The sequence below is a fragment of the Salvelinus namaycush genome, chromosome 2 (genome assembly GCF_016432855.1).
Source record: "Salvelinus namaycush isolate Seneca chromosome 2, SaNama_1.0, whole genome shotgun sequence".
NCBI lineage: Eukaryota > Metazoa > Chordata > Actinopteri > Salmoniformes > Salmonidae > Salvelinus > Salvelinus namaycush.
In genome coordinates this window covers 14,043,957-14,067,780 of record NC_052308.1, presented here as the reverse complement: position 1 = coordinate 14,067,780, position 23,824 = coordinate 14,043,957, and positions in this window count along the sequence as shown.

Genomic DNA, 23,824 nt, shown 5'->3' with positions numbered 1-23,824 from the left:
GTATGTGAAGAGTGTGAAGGAATGTGAATGTGTGTGCATCCTCTTGAATATACGTTCTGTATACACAGCGCCTTTATGATAGAGATGTCAAGTAAAATGCAATCAATCACAAATGCACCCCCCTAAGTCTATCTTCTGTGAACTTCTGCAAGGTCTTGGTTATGGCAAATGTGTCTTCTTACAGATAAACTACTAGAAAGCCTGATTACCACAGCCAGACTTTGCCCTGCTTCCCAGTCAGGTTTCATACAACTTCTGCACCTGTACATTTCACCCTGTGCTCCTCCAAAGAACAGAAGGAATGTACCCTTGTTTAAACTGAGCCTTATTTTGCTGCAGTCCCTTTAGAATGGCAAGGCTTTCTCTATTTCCACTTCCACTGTAAATCCATGTGCATAGATAGATCAGAGGCCTATTTGGCCCCATCAGTGCAGGTTGAGATTGCTGTCCGGCCCTGAGGATGCCGCCAGGCCCCACTCCAACCATAGTATTTACAATGTGTGGAGAATAATGAGCAGACTCCTAGCTGGTGCTGTGAGCATGCCAGTGGCAAATCTGCTATCCATGTGGTTCTCCAAGCATGTAAACTGTGGATGAGGAAACCGAAAAAAGCATCCACACTTGCTCGGAGGGGCCATGTGAGTAAGCAAACGTGACGGAACACAGACCGACATTCTCTGGTTTTGTTTGAAGGAAGAACAGTCTGTCCCATGGTTAAGAGCAGTGTTTCCCCAGCTCCAGTCCTTGAGTAGCCCCAACAGGTTTGTTGTCGCCCCAAACAAACTGACCCGATTCAACTCATTGAGGGCTGAATCAGGTGTGCTTCAATCATACAGGGCCTAGATGGAAAAATGAACAAGGGAGAGGAATTTCAAACCAATAGACAGACTAAACTTTGCACTTCAAATATCAGCTAATAACTACAAGTTTTGCAATGTCAAAATGTTTTTAAAAAAGTGCTTCTTTCAGGATTGTAGTTTCTAAAGCCTTTAACACAGGGATGTCAAACTCATTCCACGGAGGCACGAGGGTCTGCAGGGTTTTTGTTTTTCCTTTCAATAAAGACCTAGATAACCAGGTGAGGAGAGTTCCTTACGAATCAGTGACCTTAATTTGTCAATCAAGTACAAGGGAGGAGCGAAAACCCGCAGACACTCGGCCCTCCGTGGAATGAGTTTGATACATGTGCTTTAACAGATAACACAATTGATATCTGGCAAGACATTCCAAATTATTAAGGCTTCCATAAAAGTTGGGGACATCATAGTGGAATTAAAGGAACAACATGTAAAAGGTTCTATGGGCACTGTCAGGAAATGTCAAACATGTTTGGTATCTTAATTGCCCCTGTTGCTGTACATTCCAAAGAACATCCACCATTCTGCTGTGAAATGATTACTGCTAGAGGAATGCTAGCAACTCCATTCTCAGAACTCTCTCCAAGGCTTGTTATGTGAAAGGTAGTGTGGTCATAGGATTTCTAAAAAGCCTGAAGTGTGTTGCAGGCTTAACAGGATTTTACACAGAGAGGCTCTGAGATTAAGCTGGAGTTATACCATCCACCCCCCCCCCCCCCCCCCCCCATGATAGAACAACCTACTAAAACTATGAGATATGATGATGGAGCAGAGAACATGTGAATGTGAGAATGCATTTGGAATGCACTACTAGGGAACCTGGGGTTGTGTGTGACTTGTGTGAGATGTGATTGATTTTGTCGTTATTGCTAAGGACTCCGGGAACCTTTCCTAACCATCCCCTGTCTGTTTGTTCTGCTGTTCATACATTTTAAAGCCTGCACTGAGACCTACTGGGAGAGTAAACAATTGCTTTATTGATGAATCCCCCCCATAAGAGGAAGAGCACCACAGTCCAGAATGAGACTTGACGCCACATATAATCTATTGTTTTACTCTCATTGTTTGAGCAGAAGTGGAATGTTAGCATTTCTTTAGTTCTGAGCATTGTCATTAAAAGTTAAGAATAGCAGTTACGAAGTGTACTCCGTAAGGCATTATTGTTCCCTACTTGACTAGTGATGTGATCTTTTCGATAATAGGAGTCACATAGTCTGTAACAACACATGCTAACAACACATGCACTGAAATGTACATTTAGAGTAGAGTTCCGATAGCTTGGTACGCTGAATATCAGAAGGTGTAGCAGTAAATGGTCAAACAATATACTGTATCTGATTCTTTAGCTCATAATTCATATGAAGGCCATTTTCACATGATTGGTTTGAAGATAGGAAATGTATGATTCATTAGCCAGTGAAGTCAATTAGATGTGATAATAGACAGAGCCACACAGCTAGTATGAAAGTAGTCTTCATTCTCCCTATAATTATTGTTATTATTGAGAATCGGGATATGCTCCTTCTATTTCCAACCTGCCACTGAATAACTATTTTTTGCACATTCAGTGTTAAATGTGTGTTTTCACTTCACTGCTCCCTGAAAAGCAAGCGAAGCTCTTCTTCCCGAAAGCACTGTCTTTTGGAGAAACTACAGGGATTAACATTAAATCCTCAGTGAAATTGTTCCAATGACACTATGTCTACCTATTTTATCCCTTAGGTAGATCATTTACGGCACATCATTTACATTGAGAGTGTTTATTGTAGAATGTGTTTGAATGACCTAGGCTTTCTTATAACGAGATAAAAACGGTGGTTATAGTGTATAGCACTATAGTATTGTTTGAAAATATTCCTGGACTGAATGAGAGTACTTGGTGAGGTGTTAAGTGGTAATGAAAGGATTACCTTAGAGAGAGAGAGGATAGGATTAGGCTGCTTAAGAGACTGTGACATGCATAGAATTACACTGTAGTGTGTGTGTGTGTGTGTGTGTGTGTGTGTGTGTGTGTGTGTGTGTGTGTGTGTGTGTGTGTGTGTGTGTGTGTGTGTGTGTGTGTGTGTGTGTGTGTGTGTGTGTGTGTGTGTGTGTGTGTCACGTTCACTGTCTTCAAACTCCCTGTCATAGATGAGCCAAGGCGCAGCTTGTAATTCCACATCTTTAATAAAGTGAAACCTTCACAAAAAATATGTTTCTGGTATTATTACCTACAGCCCAAAAAAACTTTGGGATATTATCTCGGTGGTCACTCACCAGAAATTCCATCAGAAATTCGACTTCCCTGACCTAGATCCTTTGTTTGCTCTTCCAGAGGCAGCTCTATTCATACCGGAGGCTGCAGCAAAACACCGACACCGGAGAAGAGGTAGGAGTGCGGCCCTAGTCAGACTCAGGCGGCGTGCATACCATCCACCTCTTCCAAGTATATTACTCACAAACGTTCAGTCCCTGGACAAAAAAGTAGACAAGCTCAAGGCGAGGATCTCCTTCCAGAAAGACATCAGAGACTGTAAAATACTCTGTTTTACGGAATCATGGCTTTCTACGGATATATTATCCTCGTCTATTCAGCCAGTGGGGTTCACCGTCCATCACATGGACAGGGAGAAAGAACTCTCAGAGAAAAATAAAGACGGAGGGGTTTGTTTCATGATTAACAACTCATGGTGTGATTGTGGTAACGTACAGGAACGCATGTCCTCACGCATGTCCTCACACACGCACCACAGACCCTGGATCATTACTACTCTCCCTTCCGGAATGGCTACAAGGCACTTCCCTGCACTCCCTTCGGCAAATCAGATCACGCCTCTAATCTTCTCTTCCCCATCTATAGGCAGAAACTTAAACAGGAAGCTCCCGTGGTAAGGACTATTCAACATTGGGCTGACAAATCCGAATCTTTTCTTCAAGATTGATTTGTTCAGGCAGACTGGGAAATGTTCTGGGTCACCTCTGAGAATAGTATCAATGTATACACTGACTCGGTGAAGCTAGTCAAGTGTATAGAGGATGTTGTTCCCACTGTGACAATTAGAACTTATCCAAACCAAAAACCCGGATATATAGCAGCATTTGCGCAAAACTGAAACCGTGAACCACCGCATTTAACCATGGCAAGCTGACTGGGAACATGAACGTGTACAAACAGACCAGCTACGACCTCCATAAGGCAATCAAAGAGGTAAAACGACAGTACAGGGACAAAGTGGAGTTGCAATTCAACTGCTAAGACACACGAGATGTACAGTATGTGGCAGGGACTCCAGGCTGATCTGAGTAAGTAATTTAAGCGTGTTAGCCCTCGCAAGGCTGCCGTCCCAAACGGCATCCCAAGCTGCGTCCTCAGAGCATGTGCAGATCAGCTGTCTGGAGTGTTTACGGAAATATTCAATCTCTCCATATCGTAGTCTTTTGTCCCCACTTGCTTCAAGATGTAAACCATTGTTCCTGTAACAAAGAAAGCGAAGGTAACCAAACTAAATTATTATCGCCCTGTTGCATTCACTTTTGTCATCCTGAAATGTTTTTAGAGGATAGTTAAGGACGTAATGTACAGTGCCTTGCAAAAGTATTCATCCCCCTTGGTGTTTTTCATATTTTGGTGCATTACAATGTAATGTAATGGACATACACAAAATAGTCCAAATTGGTGAAGTGAAATGAAAAAAAGAACTTGTTTAAAAATGTTTAAATAAAAAATAAAAGAAACGGATAAGTGGTATGTGCATGTGTATTCATTCTCTTTGCTATGAAGCTCCTAAATAAGATCTGGTGCAAACAATTACCTTCAGAAGTAACATAATTAGTTCAATAAAGTACACCTGTGTACAATCTAAGTGTCACATGATCTGTCACATGATCTCAGTATATATACACCTGTTCCGAAAGGCCCCAGAGTCTGCAACACCACTAAGCAAGGGCCACCACCAAGCAAATGACACCATGAAGACCAAGGAGCTCTCCAAACAGGTCAGGAACAAAGTTGTGGAGAAGTACAGACCAGGGTTGGGTTATAAAAAAATATCCGAAACTTTGAACATCCCATGTAGTACCATTAAATCCATTATAAAAAAATTGAAAGAATATGGCATCACAACAAACCTGCCAAGAGAGGGCCGCCCACCAAAACTCATGGACCAGGCAAGGAGGGCATTCATCAAAGAGGCAACAAAGAGACAAAAGATAACCCTGAAGGAGCTGCAAAGTGTCCATAGGACCACTTTAAGCCAACACTCCAGAGAGCTGGGCTTTACGGAAGAGTGGCCGAAAAAAAGCAATTGCTTAAAGAAAAAATAAGCAAACACATTTGGTGAAAAACGCCATTTGGGTTGCGCGTTATGTTCAGAAAACTACAGCCTCGTTCTGGTCCTGAAAGGAAGAAGAAAATTCCCAAACGTATCAGATTAAAAAATATTACTAAAAATATTTATAATCATGCAATCACAAGTGAAATATACCAAAACACAGTTTAGCTTGTTGTTAATCCACCTATCGTGTCAGATTTTGAAAATATACTTTACAGCGAAAGAAATCCAAGCTTTTATGAGTGTAGCAATCAATGCTAGAACAGTTAGCCTTATATTAGCTTGGTTAGCTTGGTCACGAAAGTCCTGCAAAGCTAATACTTATTTTCCACCATAATTTGCAAATAAATTCATTAAAAATCCTACAATGTGATTTTCTGGATTTTTTTTCTTCTAATTTTGTCTGTCATAGTTGAAGTGTACCTATGATGAAAATTACAGGCGTCTCTCATCTTTTTAAGTGGGAGAACTTGCACAATTGGTGGCTGACTAAATACTTTTTTGCCCCACTGTAGTTCTATTGACTGCTGACATCTAGTGGAAGCCGTAGGAAGTGAAAACTCATCCATATGTCTCTGTATTTTGAATAAGAGCTTGGTTGAAAATATGGCACCCCCAGAAAAAATACAAACAGGAAGTGGAACTTCTCAGGTTTTTGCCTGCCATATGAGTTCTGTTAACCTGTTGAGGACAGAGGGCGCTGTTTTCACTTTGGGGGAAAATCGTGCCCAATTTAAACGGCCTCGTACTCAATTCTTGCTCGTACAATATGCATATTATTATTACTATTGGATAGAAAACACTCTCTAGTTTCTAAAACCGTTTGAATTATATCTGTGAGTAAAACAGAACTCCTTTTGCAGCAAACTTCCTGACAGGAAGTGGAAAATCTGAAATCGATGCACTGTTCTAGGGCCTGCCTATTAATGTCCTTGATATTTATTAGAATACATGCACTTCATACGTCTTCCACTAGATGTCGACAGGCAGTGAGAGAAGAAATGGAGTGTGTAACTTGATCTGGGGTCGAATAATAGCTCTCGGCATGACGTGTCACCAGTTTCCTGTTTTCTGGAGAGCGCGTGAAGGGACCTGGATTTGCCTTCTGATAAGCTGTCGTTATGTACGACTAATATCTCCGGCTTTGATTTTATTTGATACATGTGACAATATCATCGTAAAGTATGTTTTTTCAATATAGTTTTATTAGATTATTTAAATTTATTCGGGACGTTAGGCGTGTTGCGTTGTGTGCCTTTGTTCAGGAAGGAGAGCTTAGCGCCACTTTGCTAGCTTTCCGTGCTAATTGACTGGAGAAGACGACATTCTAAATCCAAACAACGATTGTTCCCGACAAAGGACCCCTTGTACAACATTCTGATGAAAGATCATCAAAAGTAGGACCCATTTTATGATGCTATTTCATATATCTGTCGAACATGTGAAATAGTCGTTTGCGCCCAGAGTTTGGGCACTCTCTCGCTATACCTAAGCTGGATGTCGTAATGAAGTTATTTTTAGAATTCTAACACAGCGATTGCATTAAGAACTAGTGTATCTATCATTTCCTATACAACATGTATTTTCTAGTAACGTTTATGAATAGTTATTTGGTCAGAATAGTTGGAGTGTCATAAAAATATCCGCACATTCTGGGAAAAAGATGCTACGTTAGCACAATGTATAACCACTGATTTCAGCTCTAAATATGCACATTTTCGAACAAAACATAAGTGTATGTATAACCTGATGTTATAGGACTGTCATCTGATGAAGGTTTATGAAGGTTAGTGAAAATTAATATATTTTGCTGGTTTATTCCCTATCGCTAACGTGCCTATTGCTATTGCTAACGTGCCTTGATGAATGAATGCGGTAGTGTGGTAGGCTATTGTAGTAAGCTAATATAATGCTATATTGTGTTTTCGCTGTAAAACACTTAAAAAATCGGAAATATTGGCTGGATTCACAAGATGTTTGTCTTTAATTTGCTGTACACCATCGATTTTTCAGAAATGTTTTATGATGAGTATTTAGGTATTTGACGTTGGTGTCTGTAATTACTCTGGCTGCTTCGGTGCTATTTCTGACGGTAGCTGTGATGGTAGCTGCAATGTAAAACTGATTTATACCTCAAATATGCACATTTTTCGAACAAAACATAGATTTATTGTATAACATGTTATAAGACTGTCATCTGATGAAGTTGTTTCTTGGTTAGTTTGGTTGGTTCTTGGTTAGTTAGGTTGGCTTTGTGCATGCTACCTGTGCTGTGAAAAATGTCTGTCCTTTTTTGTATTTGGTGGTGAGCTAACATAAATATATGTGGTGTTTTCGCTGTAAAACATTTTAAAAATCGGACATGTTGACTGGATTCACAAGATGTGTATCTTTCATTTGCTGTATTGGACTTGTTAATGTGTGAAAGTTAAATATTTCAAAAAAATATCTTTTGAATTTCGCGCTCTGCCTTTTCAGTGGAATGTGGGAGGAGTTCCGCTAGCGGAACGCCGGAGCCAGACAGGTTAATCTCACAGATTTAATTCAAACAGTTTTAGAAACTTTAGATTGTCTAATAATAATATGCATATATTAGCAGCTGAGACTGAGGAGCTGGCCGTTTACAATGGGCACCTTTCATCCAAGCTACTCAATACTGCCCCTTCAGCCATAAGAAGTTAAGATTGCTGTACACCAGCGGAACCCATCCAACTTGAAGGAGCTGGAGCAGTTAGGGTTAGGGTTAGGGTTATTAATTTTGAAAGGAATTAATTTGCCTATCAAATGTAAAAATATTATTGACTCCGCTTAAAAGAGAAAAGATACAGATTGCTCTCCTAATTTGTTATTTTATAACTAGGCTTGTCATGGTCGCATAATTGCAGAACGGCTCAGAGATGAACATTGCACCGACTGCGTCAGTAATGACTCCTGTTTCATACCTCCCTACTCATTAATCATCACTGGTGATAGAAACTCAGTCAGTACAGAAGTGAAACATAATCTGATTCTTAACAGCACCTTTAAGATCTGGAGAGATATTTGCAAACACCTTGGGAGAAAGGATTATTTTTCTGCTCTGACTCCCCTTATTAATAATGAAGGTCTTTCCCCCTGGCGTCTCTGATAGCATATTCCAGCTTTAGCACCAGAAAGGTATAAGGTCAATATCAGATACAGTATGTTTGATCGTGACATGTTGCTTTCGTTTCAGCAAATCCCCCCAAAATTGAATTTTTTTTGGAATCTGCAAGGACGACATTTAATTTAATCTAAGTTGGTGTTCCCCCCAAATAACCCAATACGAACCCCAGTGCACAATCTCCTGCTGAAAGCTGAAAGACCTCAACACTTCATATCTTCATTTTATGCTTCTATACACTCTAATGTTTAAAGTAATTCAAGTGCTCTGATTAGGGTATGGGAAATGGAGCTGGGGAGAGACACAGAAACTCAAAATTGGACAAAGGCTATGCATGAAGCAAGACAACTGTTCACCTGCAACAAGGTGAAATAGATGCAATATAAGATTATGCAAAGGGTTCATAGGACTCCCATTATATGGAATAAAATGAAAGCAGAATTCACTGATAACTGTTGTAAGTGTAAGAAGGAAAAAGGCACTCATGCCCATGTGTTTTGGACATGCCCATTAAAAAAAAAGATTCTGAGAAAATGTCAAAATGGAGCTGGAGGGCATGTTCATATGTCCTATAAGATTGGACCCATGGCTATTTGTACTGGGTGTCATCGGGAACAGGCCATCACTTACCTTAGCACAGCTCAATCTCCTTAAAGCAATACTATTTTTGGCCCACGAATGCATTCTCCTTAACTGGATAAAAGACCAGCCACCAACAATAAATCAGTGGTATTGCCACTGGAGAAAATTAATGGTACATTTAGAAACAAGGAAGGAGATTTCTATACAACATGGTACACCTTTTTTGCTATCTCTTCCCCCTAATCTTGCAGATTGACTCTAAGAAATGTCAATATAAAAAGGATGTGAATTTATGGGTCAACTGGACCCTGGTCGCTTTTTTGTAGATAAACAACATCTTGTTGTGTAGGCCTCTATAGTCTGTCAGGGGTATATACTGTATTAAAGTCATTGGCCAGTGGTCACTTTAATATTTTTCACATACTGTTTTACCAACTTTATATGTATATACTGTATTCTATTCATTGCTCATCTTATATAACTATTGCTGTACACACTAGTCTATTCATATACTGTCCATACTGTCTATACACAACATTATATACTGTATATACAGTACCAGTCAAAAGTTTGGACACCTACTCATTCAAGGGTTTTTCTTTATTTGTACTGTTTTCTACATTGTAGAATAATAGTGAAGACATCAACACTATGAAATAACACATATGGAATACCTCCATACCTCCACAGACTCAGAAATTGCAGCCCAATTAAATGCTTCACAGAGTTCAAGTAATAGACTAATCTCAACATCAACTGTTTAGAGGAGACTGCGTGAATCAGGCCTTCAAGGTTGAATTGCTGCAAAGAAACCACTTCTAAATGACACCAATAAGAAGAAGAGACTTGCTTTGGCCAAGAAACACGAGCAATGGACATTAGGCCGGTGGAAATCTGTCCTTTGAGATTTTTGGTTCCAACCACTGTGTATTTGTAAGACGCGGAGTAGGTGAACGGATGATCTCTGCATGTGTCGTTCCCACCGTGAAGCATGGACGAGGAGGTGTGATGTGTGGGGGTGATTTGCTGGCGACACAGTCAGTGATTTATTTAGAATTCAAGGCACACTTAACCAGCATGGCTACCACATTATTCTACAGCTATACGCCATCCCATCTGGTTTGTGCTTAGTGGGACTATCATTTGTTTTTCAACAGGACAATGACCCAACACACCTCCAGGCTGTTTAAGGGCTATTTGACCAAGAAGAAGAGTGTTGGAGTGCTGCATCTGATGACCTGGCCTCCACAATCACCCGACCTCAACCCAATTGAGATAGTTTGGGATGAGTTGGATCACCGAGTGAAGGATAAGCAGCCATTAAGTGCTCAGCGTATGTGGGAACTCCTTCAAGACTGTTGGAAAAGCTTTACAGGTGAAGCTGGTTGAGAGAATGCCAAGAGTGTGCAAAGCTGTCAACAAGGCAAAGGGTGGCTATTTTGAAGAATCTCAAATATAATATATATTTTGATTTATTGAACACTTTTTTGGTTACTACATAATTCCATATGTGTTATTTCATCGTTTTGATGTTTTGATGTCTATTATTCTACAATACAGTGTAGAAAACAGTACAAATAAAGAAAAACCCTTGAATGAGTAGGTGTGTCCAAACTTTTGAAAGGTACTGTACCTTCTAGTCTCTGACATTGCTCGTTCTGATATTTCTGGATTATATGTGTGTGTTGTTTTTAGTCGATTTTTTGTTGTTAGTTATTACTGCACTGTTGGATCTAGAAACACACGCATTTCGCTGCACCTGCAATAACATCTGCAAATCTGTGTATGCGACCAAAAACGTTGACTTGATTTGATTCAAAGAATAAACATTTAAAGGAAAACATGTTGAATTCTTGCAAGGGTCAGCTCGAGGCTCATGGCGGCTCAATAGGGGGCTGGTGAAATGGAATGCTGAAATATTTATCAGAGCGTTGCATATTCAGCTGAGGGTCCTTTGTGAGTGCTCGTGTGATATTCCACAGCACGTTTACAAATTAAATATTTAACGGCGAGAGGGGGATGCCTGGGTAAGTGAGGAGAGCAGCGAGTTGTGTGCTTCGGGGATGATGGGTGTGGTGTCCCGGGAGGCGGGGGGTGTGTTGAACCTATCAGTGTCCAGATATGAGAGTCGACTCACCACTGTATCTTCTCATTCACACAGAGTGGAATCAGCCTCAGAGTAAATGGCACACTGTTGCTTCAGAGAGCCGGAGAGGTACACAGAGACGTGTCATCACATCTCTCTCTGTGACTGAAAACTAGTGGGGAGAATATGTCACACACATAGCTATAAGCATACCTGAGAATATTGATTTGGGCTTGCATTAATATTTCACAAACATATTTACAAATTCTTCTTTTGAAATTACCACCGCCTGAGAGCCTGTGACCTCTGCAAATGGCAACACATTTGAGTCAAAGGTCATTCATAGTTCAGTATAGAATTTTGGTTTAGCCTCCCAAGGCAAAGTAGGTAACATTTCTCATGGGTGGAAGAAGTTGCATTGACAAGGATGAAAATGATCTGCCAAGTCTTTTTGTTGTCTACCTAACTTTACTTGGAGGCGCAGGTTAAAAACTGGAAAGGGAAGTTGTTTTGTGTGGTTCAGTCTAGCACTTTCAGGTTGAAAGTCAACATCATATTCATTTACTTTCCTCTGAATAATTTCTGAACATAAAATCTAAAATTCCCACAGGACATGCCAGTATGGCTGGTGATATAATTTTTCACCTGCCACGCAGGAGGCCCATCTTCACTTATCGCCAATTAAACTCTATTCATCCACCAACTTATTTAAAGTCTGTAGAATTGTGCATGTACATCCATTGTTTTTTCTACTTCCAAAGCTTCTGAATGGAAAGTATTTGTACTGTACGTGAACCGCTGTTTCAACCCTTGCTATGAGCCTGTGTATGAAACCAGCAGGCTGAAAAAGCTTTGTTCTGCTAAGATGATGCAGTGATATTCTGACAGGGCCAACCCGCTGAGCGGAGGACATCTAAAATGAGCCAAACATAATCAGCAATTAAAATTGTCAGCATGTGGGAGTGTTATACATGAGGGAGGATAACTCTACATCCACGAAATAGCTAGCATGTGTCAGGATGGCTCTATTGATGAGCACAACTCAGCTTGCACTCTGAATAACTCAGAGATCCACTAAGGTAGGACTTGTTCAGTTTGACTGTTCAGAGAATTTCAAAGAATATGCTTAAAAATATGATTTGAAACATGTAAATGTGTTTCGAGATAAGCCGGTGCCATGGTGTCAAATAGACCCATCGACACGTGGCATGTTTCAATCCATACAAAACATACATACCATGTGCACAAGAACAGGTCACAGAGATCAGAGCAGACCCTGCTGTAATTCCTTATAGAAATAGGTGAAGAGGGATCAGATCTGGTCCTCTCTCTAATGTTCCCTTTCTTAACAAAACCATTTCAATGGACCCATAAAGAGGATTAACAACAACATGCATGCACCTCCCCTCACTACACTTGGCTATGGACTTCCTGGTTGTGAGAAGGTAAATCTAACACACCCAGATGCATTATGGTCCAGGGCCTCAATGCAATTGGAATAGGAATAGGAGGTATAAGCTGTAACATGTTATGTTTGACTAAAACAGGCTCTGAACAGAAATAGCTAATTAACTGAGTATTCAAAATGAGTTGTAAGACCCCTTCTGAAATTAGAACACTTTTGGCTAAGCTAAAACACATTGTAAAGATAAGAAAAGCCACAAACTTCTCACAGAGCTGTACAGTTGCTGTCTCAATTGTATATGTTTTAATTTGGTGATGTTGCCTTTGTAGACAATATTCATGTTTTTGAGTAGGCAAACGAGGAGAGGAGTGAGGGATCATTATTTTACATAATTTGAACATGTTGTCACCCTCCAATCATCTTATCATCATCTGGTCATCTGGGGTCAACAGGGATGAAAAGTGGATTCTCCAGAGCTGCCTGTACTCCATCGCAGATGCAATCTCCTCGTCTTCCAGTCCAGTGTCTCTCCTGAGCTGGTCCATGTGATCTCTGGCCTGCCCCTTCTGCTGGTACCATGCTGTGGTTGCCAGAGGATCCGGTCACTAGCAGAGGTGTCCTTTGACCTGTATAAAACATTATCATAATAGGTTTAATTTCACTTCAAACTAAAGAATAATGTATGGTTGGAATCAGTTGAGATTTTAAAAAATTGTATTGCCTCAAACCTCTGAGACGGCCTCTAGTAGTGCAGCTAATTGAAGGGGAAGTCTGTGGCAGGTCAGGGTTGTGTTGGGAGGTGCTTTCACTTTTTAATTAATACCAGTGGACCTCCAAAGGCCTCTGAGTGAGAAGTCATGAAAGGTGAAAGCTCAGTCAACCACATTGTTCCGACAAGGTGGAATCCACAAGCATCAGCCAAATGTTTGTATTTATCTTTCTGTGCAATGTATAGGCCAACACAATATACTTCTAGCAATTTACTGCCCAGTTTACATTGAGATTACTAACACATTCCTGACACATGTTTATGATGTGTTAAAGGTGAGTGCTTTGGAACTTACGAAATGTTCTTTAGTATTGTCTGAGCAACGTAAATACTCAAAGCTGAGTCAAAACATGTGCCCATATGTAGACTATATAGCAGGGTTTCCTAACTGGTGGCCCGCGGGTGGTTTTATTTGACCCCCCAAATTAAAAAATGTATTATATATATATATAAGCCACCGTTCAAAAATGTAAAGTCACTTACAAATTTCCTGATTTTTGAAAGAAAATTCAAAAAAGAGTCAATTAAAAAACTGAAAATTTATCAGAAATGCAGTGTAGATAGACATTGTTAATGTTGTAAATGACTATTGCCTCACAAGTTCTCAACTGGCAGCTTCATTAAATACAGTAGTACCCGCAAAACACCAGTCTCAACGTCAACAGTGAAGAGTCAATTCCATGATGCTGATTTAATTATCTTCTTGGCCTTCCTTTGATACGGGTGCTGTTCCCCCGGTTTGGTTGCTCGCACCACCCTCTGGAGAGCGAAGTGGTTGAGGGAGGAGCAGTTGTCGTACACAGCCCACCAGAATGCATTAAATGGTGCATCTATAGAAGCTTGTGAGGGTCTTAGGGGCCATGCCAAATGTCTTCAGCCAGTCGTTGAATCGTTGTCACTGATTCCTCCAGGACTGCTGCTCATTCCGTTCACCAGCTCCGGAGGTCTACGTCACCGGCCTTCTAGGCGTCACTGAACTGGATCATTATCACCAATCCCGGACTGTCTTGTCTCATTACGCACACCTGGTTCCCATTCCCCCTGATTAGAATGTATACTGTATATATGTGCCCTCTGTTCCCCATTGTCCTTGTTGATTATTGTTCCATGTCCGTTGGTCTTGTGAGTACCTGTGCTCTGTTGTATCGGGTTGTGTGTTACCGTATTAGTGTACAATTGTTATTACGGGTCTCATCCCATGTATTTTTTTATTAGTATACCTTTATTTCAACAAGGAACACAGACTGAGACCAAGGTATCTTTTACAGCTGGGCCCTGTGTATACATGTTTACACACAGTTTAGGTACAATGATTAAGAAACTACACAAAAAGACAAACAAAACGATCACAGATAACACAAAAAAATACAGCAACAGATTACATTTACACATAGGTTATTCCCCTAACAGCACAAGAACTTGCATTACCGAAACAGTTACAAGCAATACAAAAATAAAAATCCTCCAATAAATATTTAAAATGGGCAAAGGGGACAAGAGTCTCAAGTTTAAGTTTAGTCTGCAGGCTATTCCATAGGCAAGGAGCGTAACAGGAAAAGGCAGCCATACCCAACTCTGTGGAGGTCGCATGGGCCTCAAGTGTAAGCCATGCTTCAGACCTGGTTTTAGGAATTCTAATTCTAATATTGATGAGTGATGATAAATAAGAAGGTAGCTTATTCAGAAGTGCTTTATAGACAAACACGAGAGCATGTTGTTCTGGTCTCACGGACAGCGAAGTCCAACCCACATTTTGATATAAAACACAGTGGTGAGTTCTGTAGCTAGCACCCGTAATAAACCTAAGTGCGCAATGATAAGTAGCATCCAGCGATTTAAGTGTTGATGCCGTAGCATGTATGTAAATAATATACCCATAATCTATAGCAGACATAAAAGTAGCTTGTACAATTTGTCTTCTCTTTGTAGAGGACAAACATGTCCTGTTTCTATAGAGGAAGCCTAGCTTGATTTTTAGCCGTTTACAAAGTTCGTCAATATGCATTTTAAAAGACAGTTTATCATCCAACCATATCCCTAAGTATGTATATGCAGAGACCTGATTAATTTGCTCGTAAGTGCAAGTGTATTTTCAACCAACTTTTTTAACCTATTCAAAATCATAAAATGTGTTTTCTTTGCATTTAGAACAAGTTTCAGCTGTATAAAAGACCCTTGTAATATCTTAAAATCTGTCTCCAATAATGATAATGCTTGGTCAGCCGTTGAAGCGATAGAGTACATGACAGTGTCATCAGCATATAAATGAATTTGACACTTTCTTATCTCATCACCGATATTGTTTATGTAGAGAGTGAACAGTAATGGACCAAGTATAGAACCTTGTGGGACCCCTTTAGTCAACTCCAATGGCTCCGACTGGATGCCGTCGACTCTAAGCCTGACTGCTATCCTTTAGATAGTTATGAAACCAACAACAGGCATCCAATCCCAGTCCTATTGACGACAGCTTACCCAAAAGTATTGCATGGTCTACAGTGTCAAAAGCTTTCGATAAATCTATGAACAAGGCGTCACAGTACTTTCTATTATCTAGGGCATTAATAATATAATTTACAACACGTACAGTGGCCGTAATAGTACTGTGTTTAGGTCTGAAGCCAGATTGATTACTGGAAAGAATATTGTTAACACTTAAAAAAGATTGTAGTTGCCTATTCACCAATGACTAGAATTTTAGCCAAACAGGAGAGCTTAGAGATGGGCCGATAATTATCCAATTCACTACCATCACCTCCCTTCAGGAGTGGTAAAACAAAAGCTGTTTTCCAAGATTTAGGAATCTTTCCTATGATAAATGTTTGATTAAAGATATGCGTCACTACACCAGCAATGATAGGTGCCGCACACTTGAGTAAATATGGATCCAGATTGTCAGTGCCTAATGATTTTTTAGAATCTGTAGCAGATAGTGCATATAAGTCCTCATCTTCTGTGACTTTTTGAAAATTAAAAACCTGCTTACTGTTTTCCACATAAGCTAAAGGCCGAGGCACTGAAACACGAGACTGGTCAGGATTATGTTGGCCATTTTTTCATTCAAAAAGAAAACCAGCGTAAATAAAATGCTTATTAAAAACATCACAAATTTCAGTTCGGTCACTGATGATCACAGATTCCGATGTAATTTGCTTCAGCAGGGAAGTCAATGAGTTTCCTCGTTTAAGTGAGTTAACAGTTTTCCAGAATTTAGCGGGATCACCAGCAGACTCTGTCATAGCATCAAGAAAATGCCTAGATTTTGCCTTCTTTATTCCTCCGGTCCATTTATTTATCAATTGCCTAAAAAGCAGCCGATCAGCTGTTTCACCAGTTTTCCTCGCCAAGGCCCATGCTTGATTCTTTTGCAGAAAAAGGATTCGTTTTTTTTTTACCCTAAGTTGCTTTAACGGGGCGTGTTCATCAGCCATGAAGGTAAATATTTATGAAAAGAAAGAGAGCGCTAAAACTGGGTCCATTATGCAGTTTACGGATAAAAGTTTGGAATAATAAAGGTCATGGATAAAAGCCTGCTCTGAGAAGAGTTTATAGTTTCTCTTTAGAATTATACGGGGGTCAAGGTTTTTTAGCCTAGTATCTCTGATACATGCAATAGGGCAGTGGTCACTGATGTCATTAGCAAATAACCCACTAGCTATATATTTGTGAGGTGTATTTTTTAAGATAAGGTCTATTAATGTAGATTTTTTGGGGTCTTTTGGATTAGGACGTTTATTAGAGGTTTACACCTCGCTCTTTATTTGGGATACAGCCCTGTGTTATAAATATACGTTTTTGTTTTGGCCTTCGTCCCCGTCATGTTCATGACGTACGCTTTTTTGGGTAGAGAAATATTTTTAAAACTATTTTCGTATTCCTGCGCCGATCATTATACAATGTGACAGTCGTCAGCAAATTTGATGATTCAGTTGGAGTCGTGCGTGGCCACACAGTCATGGGTGAACAGGGAATGCAGTAGGGTGCCGAGCACACACCCCTGGGGGGGCCCCCGTGTTGAGGATCAGCGTTGTAGGGGTGTTGTTGCCTACTCTCGCCACCTGGGTTGGCCCGTCAGGAAATCTAGGATCCAGTTGCACAGGGAGGAGTTCAAACCCAAGGCCCCTAGCTTAGTGACGAGTTTGGAGGGCAATATGGTGTTAAAAACTGAATATAGTAAATAGCTTAAAGTTAAAGCTATCTAATTAATGTAAAATTCAACCTGAAAATGAGTGTAACATCCCATGGCGACATTTTGAGCTTACTGTAACTATACATTTCTTCTTATGTAATCATGTTCAAGATAGCATGCATAGGTTATCGCAAGTCTGTGGAGATCTTGACAATTGCTGTAATAATCTGTGCAGAATCTCGAGCAGCATTGATCACTTGCACCATTTATGTATGTAATCTCAACTGCAATCAATGTCATTTGGTTGTGCTATTAGATGAAGCACAGTGAAATTACATTAATCTGTTGAATAAATGTAAAAAATTCTGACATTGTATTCCCATTTCAATTTTGCTGTGCTTTTAAATGGTTGAAAGCTCAGTGATAGACATTTGGGTGACAAACTAAACCTATGGTAAGCATAGTGATAACATACTGGAAATTCAACTAACTTTTGGCTGTCTCTTTGAGTGAGTGAATATAGGTTTTAATCTCATTGATCAACGTCTCAACCAAATATTACCCAGTTATCCACATTGAAATGACGTGGTGTGCCCAGTGGGTGCCTTCTCTGACTGAAAAACTAACTGATTGGAGTTTGATACTACTTCTCTCTCCGGCATTGGGTTGTAGGTTGGCACATTGCCAGCTAGGGAATGGAATCCTTGGCTTGCATGGACCCATGCATGTTATGGACCACTCAGAATGTCTTTATCACCTGGCATATGCTTTAGAATGGTACAGGTGGATGAGAACACTGCTTAGTAGGAGATAGCAATGCTTTCAGAATCGACTGGGTGTGAAACCACAGCAGGTTACAATTTTAGCACTGAAGTGAATCTGATCACTTTATGTTATCTTGATGTCTTATTGTTGACAGGATTTGGAATCTCTGAGCTTTAATGAATAAAAGTCTGCACCTTTCTTTTTTGTGGTGAATTTTGGATGTGTGATGACTACTGACTTGTTTGAACTGTATCACCCCATCTCTTCATTAAGTGAACTGCAATCTATCTTACAAGCTCTAGGCTAGAGATTTGATAAATTATCTGATTTGCTCTTTAAAGGTCTTCGCGCTGAGTGAAGTCGATGCAACACGGCATTCACTGCATCAGGATTGTTGTAACGATAAAACAAGCAGTATAGGATATCAGAAATTCTACAAACTCATTGCATCTTGTCAAATCTAATCAAATCAAAGTGTATTTGTCACGTGTGCCGAATACAACAGGTGTAGTAGACCTTACAGTGAAATGCTTACTTACAGGCTATAACCAATAATGCGAGAAAAAAAAGGGTATGTGTGTGTGTGTGTGTGTGTAGGTAAGTAAAGAAATAAAACAACAGTAAAAATACATTTGAAAATAAGAGGAGCAAGGCTATATACAGACACCGGTTAGTCAGGCTTATTGACGTAGTATGTACATGTAGGTATGGTTAAAGTGACTATGCATATATGATGAACAGAGAGTAGCAGTAGCGTAAAATGAGGGGTTGGCGGGAGGTGAGACACAATGCAGATAGCCCAGATAGCCAAGGTGCAGGAGCACTGGTTGGTCGGGCCAATTGAGGTAGTATGTACATGGATGTATGGTTAAAGTGACTATGCATATAAGATAAACAGAGAGTACCAGCAGCGTAAAAGAGGGGTTGGGGGGGGCACACAATGTAAATAGTCCGGGTAACCATTGGTTACCTGTTCAGAAGTCTTATGGCTTGGGGGTAAAAACTGTTGAGAAGCCTTTTTGTCCTAGACTTGGCACTCCGGTACCGCTTGCCATGCGGTAGTGGAGAGAACAGTCTATGACTGGGGAGGCTGGGGTCTTTGACAATTTTTAGATATTCCTCTGACACCGCCTGGTGTAGAGGTCTTGAATGGCAGGCAGCTTTGCCCCAGTGATGTATTGGGCCGTACGCACTACCCTCTGAAGTGCCTTGCGATCAGAGGCCAAGCAATTGCCGTACCAGGCAGTGATGCAACCGGTCAGGATGCTCTCGATGTTGCAGCTGTAGAACCTTTTGAGGATCTCAGGACCCATGCCAAATCTTTTTAGTTTCCTGAGGGGGAATAGGCTTTGTCGTGCCCTCTTCACGACTGTCTTGGTGTGTTTGGACCATTCTAGTTTGTTGTTGATGTGGACACCAAGGAATTTGAAGCTCTCAACCTGCTCCACTACAGCCCCGTCGATGAGAATGGGGACGTGCTCGTTGCTCCTTTTCCTGTAGTCCACAATCATCTCCTTAGTCTTGGTTACGTTGAGGGGGAGGTTGTTATTCTGGCACCACCCGGCCAGGTCTCTGACCTCCTCCCTATAGGCTATCTCGTCATTGTCGGTGATCAGGCCTACCACTGTTGTGTCGTCTGCAAACTTAATGATGGTGTTGGACTCGTGCCTGGCCATGCAGTTTTGGGTGAACAGGGAGTACAGGAGGGGACTGAGCACACACCCCTGGGGAGCTCCAGTGTTGAGGATCAGTGTGGCAGATGTGTTGCTTCCTACCCTCACCACCTGGGGGCGACCCGTCAGGAAGTCCAGGATCCAGTTGCAGAGGGAGGTGTTTAGTCCCAGGTTCCTTAGCTTAGTGATGAGCTTTGAGGGTACTATGGTGTTGAACGCTGAGCTGTAGTCAATGAATAGCAATCTCACATAGGTGTTCCTTTTGTCCAGGTGGGAAAGGGCAGTGTGGAGTGCAATAGAGATTGCATCATCTGTGGATCTGTTTGGGTGGTATGCAAATTGGAGTGGGTCTAGGGTTTCTGGGATAATGGTGTTGATGTGAGCCATTACCAGCCTTTCAAAGCACTTCATGGCTACAGACGTGAGTGATACGGGTCTGTAGTCATTTAGGCAGGATGCCTTTGTGTTCTTAGGCACAGGGACTATGGTGGTCTGCTTGAAGCATGTTGGTATTACAGACTCAATCAGGGACATGTTGAAAATGTCAGTGAAGACACCTGCCAGTTGGTCAAGACATGCGCAGAGCACATGTCCTGGTAATCCGTCTGGCCCCGCAGCCTTGTGTATGTTGACCTGTTTAACCTTTCACGAGTATCAACCCCGTATCCGGGATCACCCCCCACCCCCCCCACACTGATTAGCATCGCTAGCATAGCTTCACAAGTAAATAGTAGCATCTAAATATCATTAAATCACAAGTCCAAGACACCAGATGAAAGATACAGATCTTGTGAATAAACCCATCATTTCTGTTTTTTAAAATGTTTTACAGGGAAGACACAATATGTAAATCTATTAGCTAACCACGTTAGCAAAATACACCATCTTTCTTTGTCCACCATTTTCTCTCTCCACCACTAGCTATCACCAATTCGGCTAAACTAAGATATTGATAGCAACAAACCAAGAAAAAAACTCATCAGATGACAGTCTGATAACATATTTATGGTATAGGATAGGTGTTGTTAGAAAAAAGTGCATATTTCAGGTAGAAATCACAGTTTACAATTGCACCGACCATCACAAATCGACTAGAATTACTAGATAGAGCAACGTGTATGACCAATTTACTCATCATAAAACATTTCATAAAAATAGACAAAGCATAGCAATGGAAAGACACAGTTCTTGTGATTTCAGACCATATTTCAGATTTTCTAAGCGTTTTTCAGCGAAAACACAATAAATCGATAAGTTAGCATACCACATGTACAAACGTTAGTAGAGCATGAATTCAAGGCAAAGGGAGCTATAACGTTATCATCGCCAAAATATATTAATTTTTTCACTAACCTTCTCAGAATTCTTCCGATGACACTCCTGTAACATCATTTTACAACATACATATACAGTTTGTTCGAAAAGGTGCATATTTAGCCATACAAAACCGTGGTTACACAATAAAAATACTAGGAAATCAAGCCTCAATATGTCTGACGTCATCTATCAGAGTGATCTAGTTTAATTGAAAGCTAATCATATACTTGACTAAAAAATACAGGGTTGACAGGAATCGAAAGACAAATTAGTTCTTAATGCAACCGCTGACTTACATTTTTAAAATTATCCTTACTTTTCAATACAGGGTTCGCCAAGTGACGCGATACCAAACAAAATGGCGAAATATGCGTTTAAAATATTTCGACAGAACAACGATTTATCATATTAAATATTGCTTACTTTGAGCTGTTCTTCCATCAGATTCTTGGGCAATGTATTCTTTCTTGGGTTTAATCTTCTTTTGGTCGAAAGATGTCCTTTGTCCGTCTAAATGCCCGCTAACGTTCGACCGGGACCCCGAAATGTGCCCGGTGCTTCACATAGAAATGCATCAAAATCGCACTAAACGGATATAAATTGCTATAAAACGGTTTAAATTAACTACCTTATGATGTTTCTAAGTCCTATATCGAATTAAATTACAGACGGATACATTTTACGTTGATAACCGAGCCTTTGAAAATGGCATCCGGAGGTGTCTTCCTGCGTAAAGGCGAGCGTCGAAAGGGGGGCTACCCTCACTCCTTGGTCCTTTATAACCTCTGAGAGCTACGCAGAAGGCCCATTCCACTTCTCATTGGTTACTGACATCCAGGGGAAGGCGGGTGCAGTTCGTGTCGTTCCATAGGATAGACACAGACTTTTAAAACTGATCTGAAATCAGAGCTTCGCTCTCAGACCTTTCACTGTCTGTCATGGATTTCGCTGTAGAAAGAGTTCTGGGTCACCCACAGACATCATTCCAACTTTGTATGAAACTAGAAAGTGTTTTCTATCCAATAGAATTAATAATATGCATATTGTACGAGCAAGAATTGAGTACTAGGCAGTTTAATTTGGAGACGACAAAATGCTAATTCGGAACAGCACCCCCTGTAGTCGCAAGAAGTTAAACGTCTTACTCACGTCGGCTATGGAGAGCGTGATCACACAGTCGTCCGGAACAGTTGATGCTCTCATGCATGCCTCAGTTGCCTCGAAGCGAGCATAGAAGTGATTTAGCTCGTCTGGTAGGCTCGTGTCACTGGGCAGCTCGCGGCTGGGCTTCCCTTTGTAGTCTGTAATAGTTTGCGAGCCCTGCCACATCCGACGAGCGTCAGAGCCGGTGTAGTATGATTCAATCTTAGCCCTGTATTGACGCTTTGCCTGTTTGATGGTTCGTCGCAGGGCATAGCGAGATTTCTTGTAAGCTTCCGGGTTAGAGTCCCGCACCTCTGAAGCGGCAGCTCTACCCTTTAGCTCAGTACGAATGTTGCCTGGAATCCATGGCTTCTGGTTGTGGTATGTACGTACAGTCACTGTGGGGACGATGTCCTCAATGCACTTATTGATAAAGCCAGTGACTGATGTGGTGTATTCCTCAATGTCATCAGAAGAATCCCGGAACATGTTCTAGTCTGTGATAGAAAAACAGTCCTGTAGTTTAGCATCTGCTTCATCTGACCATTTTTTTATAGACCGAGTCACCGGTGCATCCTGCATTAATTTTTGCTTGTAAGCAGGAATCAGGAGGATAGAGTTGTGGTCGGATTTACCAAATGGAGGGCGAGGGAGAGCTTTGTACGCGTCTCTGTGTGTGGAGTACAAGTGATCTTGAATTATTTCCCTCTGGTTGCACATTAACATGTTGATATTTGAGATTGAGATTTGGTAGAACTGATTTAAGTTTCCCTGCATTAAAGTCTCCGGCCACTAGGAGCACCGCCTCTGGGTGAGTGGTTTCCTGTTTGCTTATTTCCTTATACAGCTGACTGAGTGCAGTCTTAGTGCCCACATCTGATTGTGGTGGTAAATAAACAGCCACAAAAAGTATAGCTGAGAACTCTCTAGGCAAGTAGTGTGGCTTGCAATTTATCACAATATACTCTACTTCAGGCGAGCAAAATCTAGAGACTTCCTGAGATTTCGTGCACCAGCTGTTGTTTACAAATATGCAAAGACCGCCCCCCCTCGTCTTACCGGAGTGTGCTGTTCTATCTTGCCGGTGCAGCGTGTATCCCGCTAGCTGAATATCCATGTCGTCATTCAGCCACGATTCCGTGAAACATAGGGTATTACAGTTTTTGATGTCCCGTTGGTAGGATATTCGTGATCGTACCTCGTCTCATTTATTGTCCAATGATTGCACGTTGGCGAGTAATATTGACGGTAATGGCAGCTTTCCTACTCGCCTTCTGCGGATCCGGACGAGGCATCCGGCTCTTCGTCCTCTGCGTCGCTTCCTTATGTGAATAATTGGGATGTCTGCCTGCGGGGTGTTTGGAGAATAATTGGGATGTCTGCCTGCGGGGTGTTTGGAGAATAATTGGGATGTCTGCCTGCGGGGTGTTTGGAGAATAATTGGGATGTCTGCCTGCGGGGTGTTTGGAGAATAATTGGGATGTCTGCCCTGTGGGGTGTTTGGAGAATAATTGGGATGTCTGCCTGCGGGGTGTTTGGAGAATAATTGGGATGTCTGCCTGCGGGGTGTTTGGAGAATAATTGGGATGTCTGCCTGCGGGGTGTTTGGAGAATAATTGGGATGTCTGCCTGCGGGGTGTTTGGAG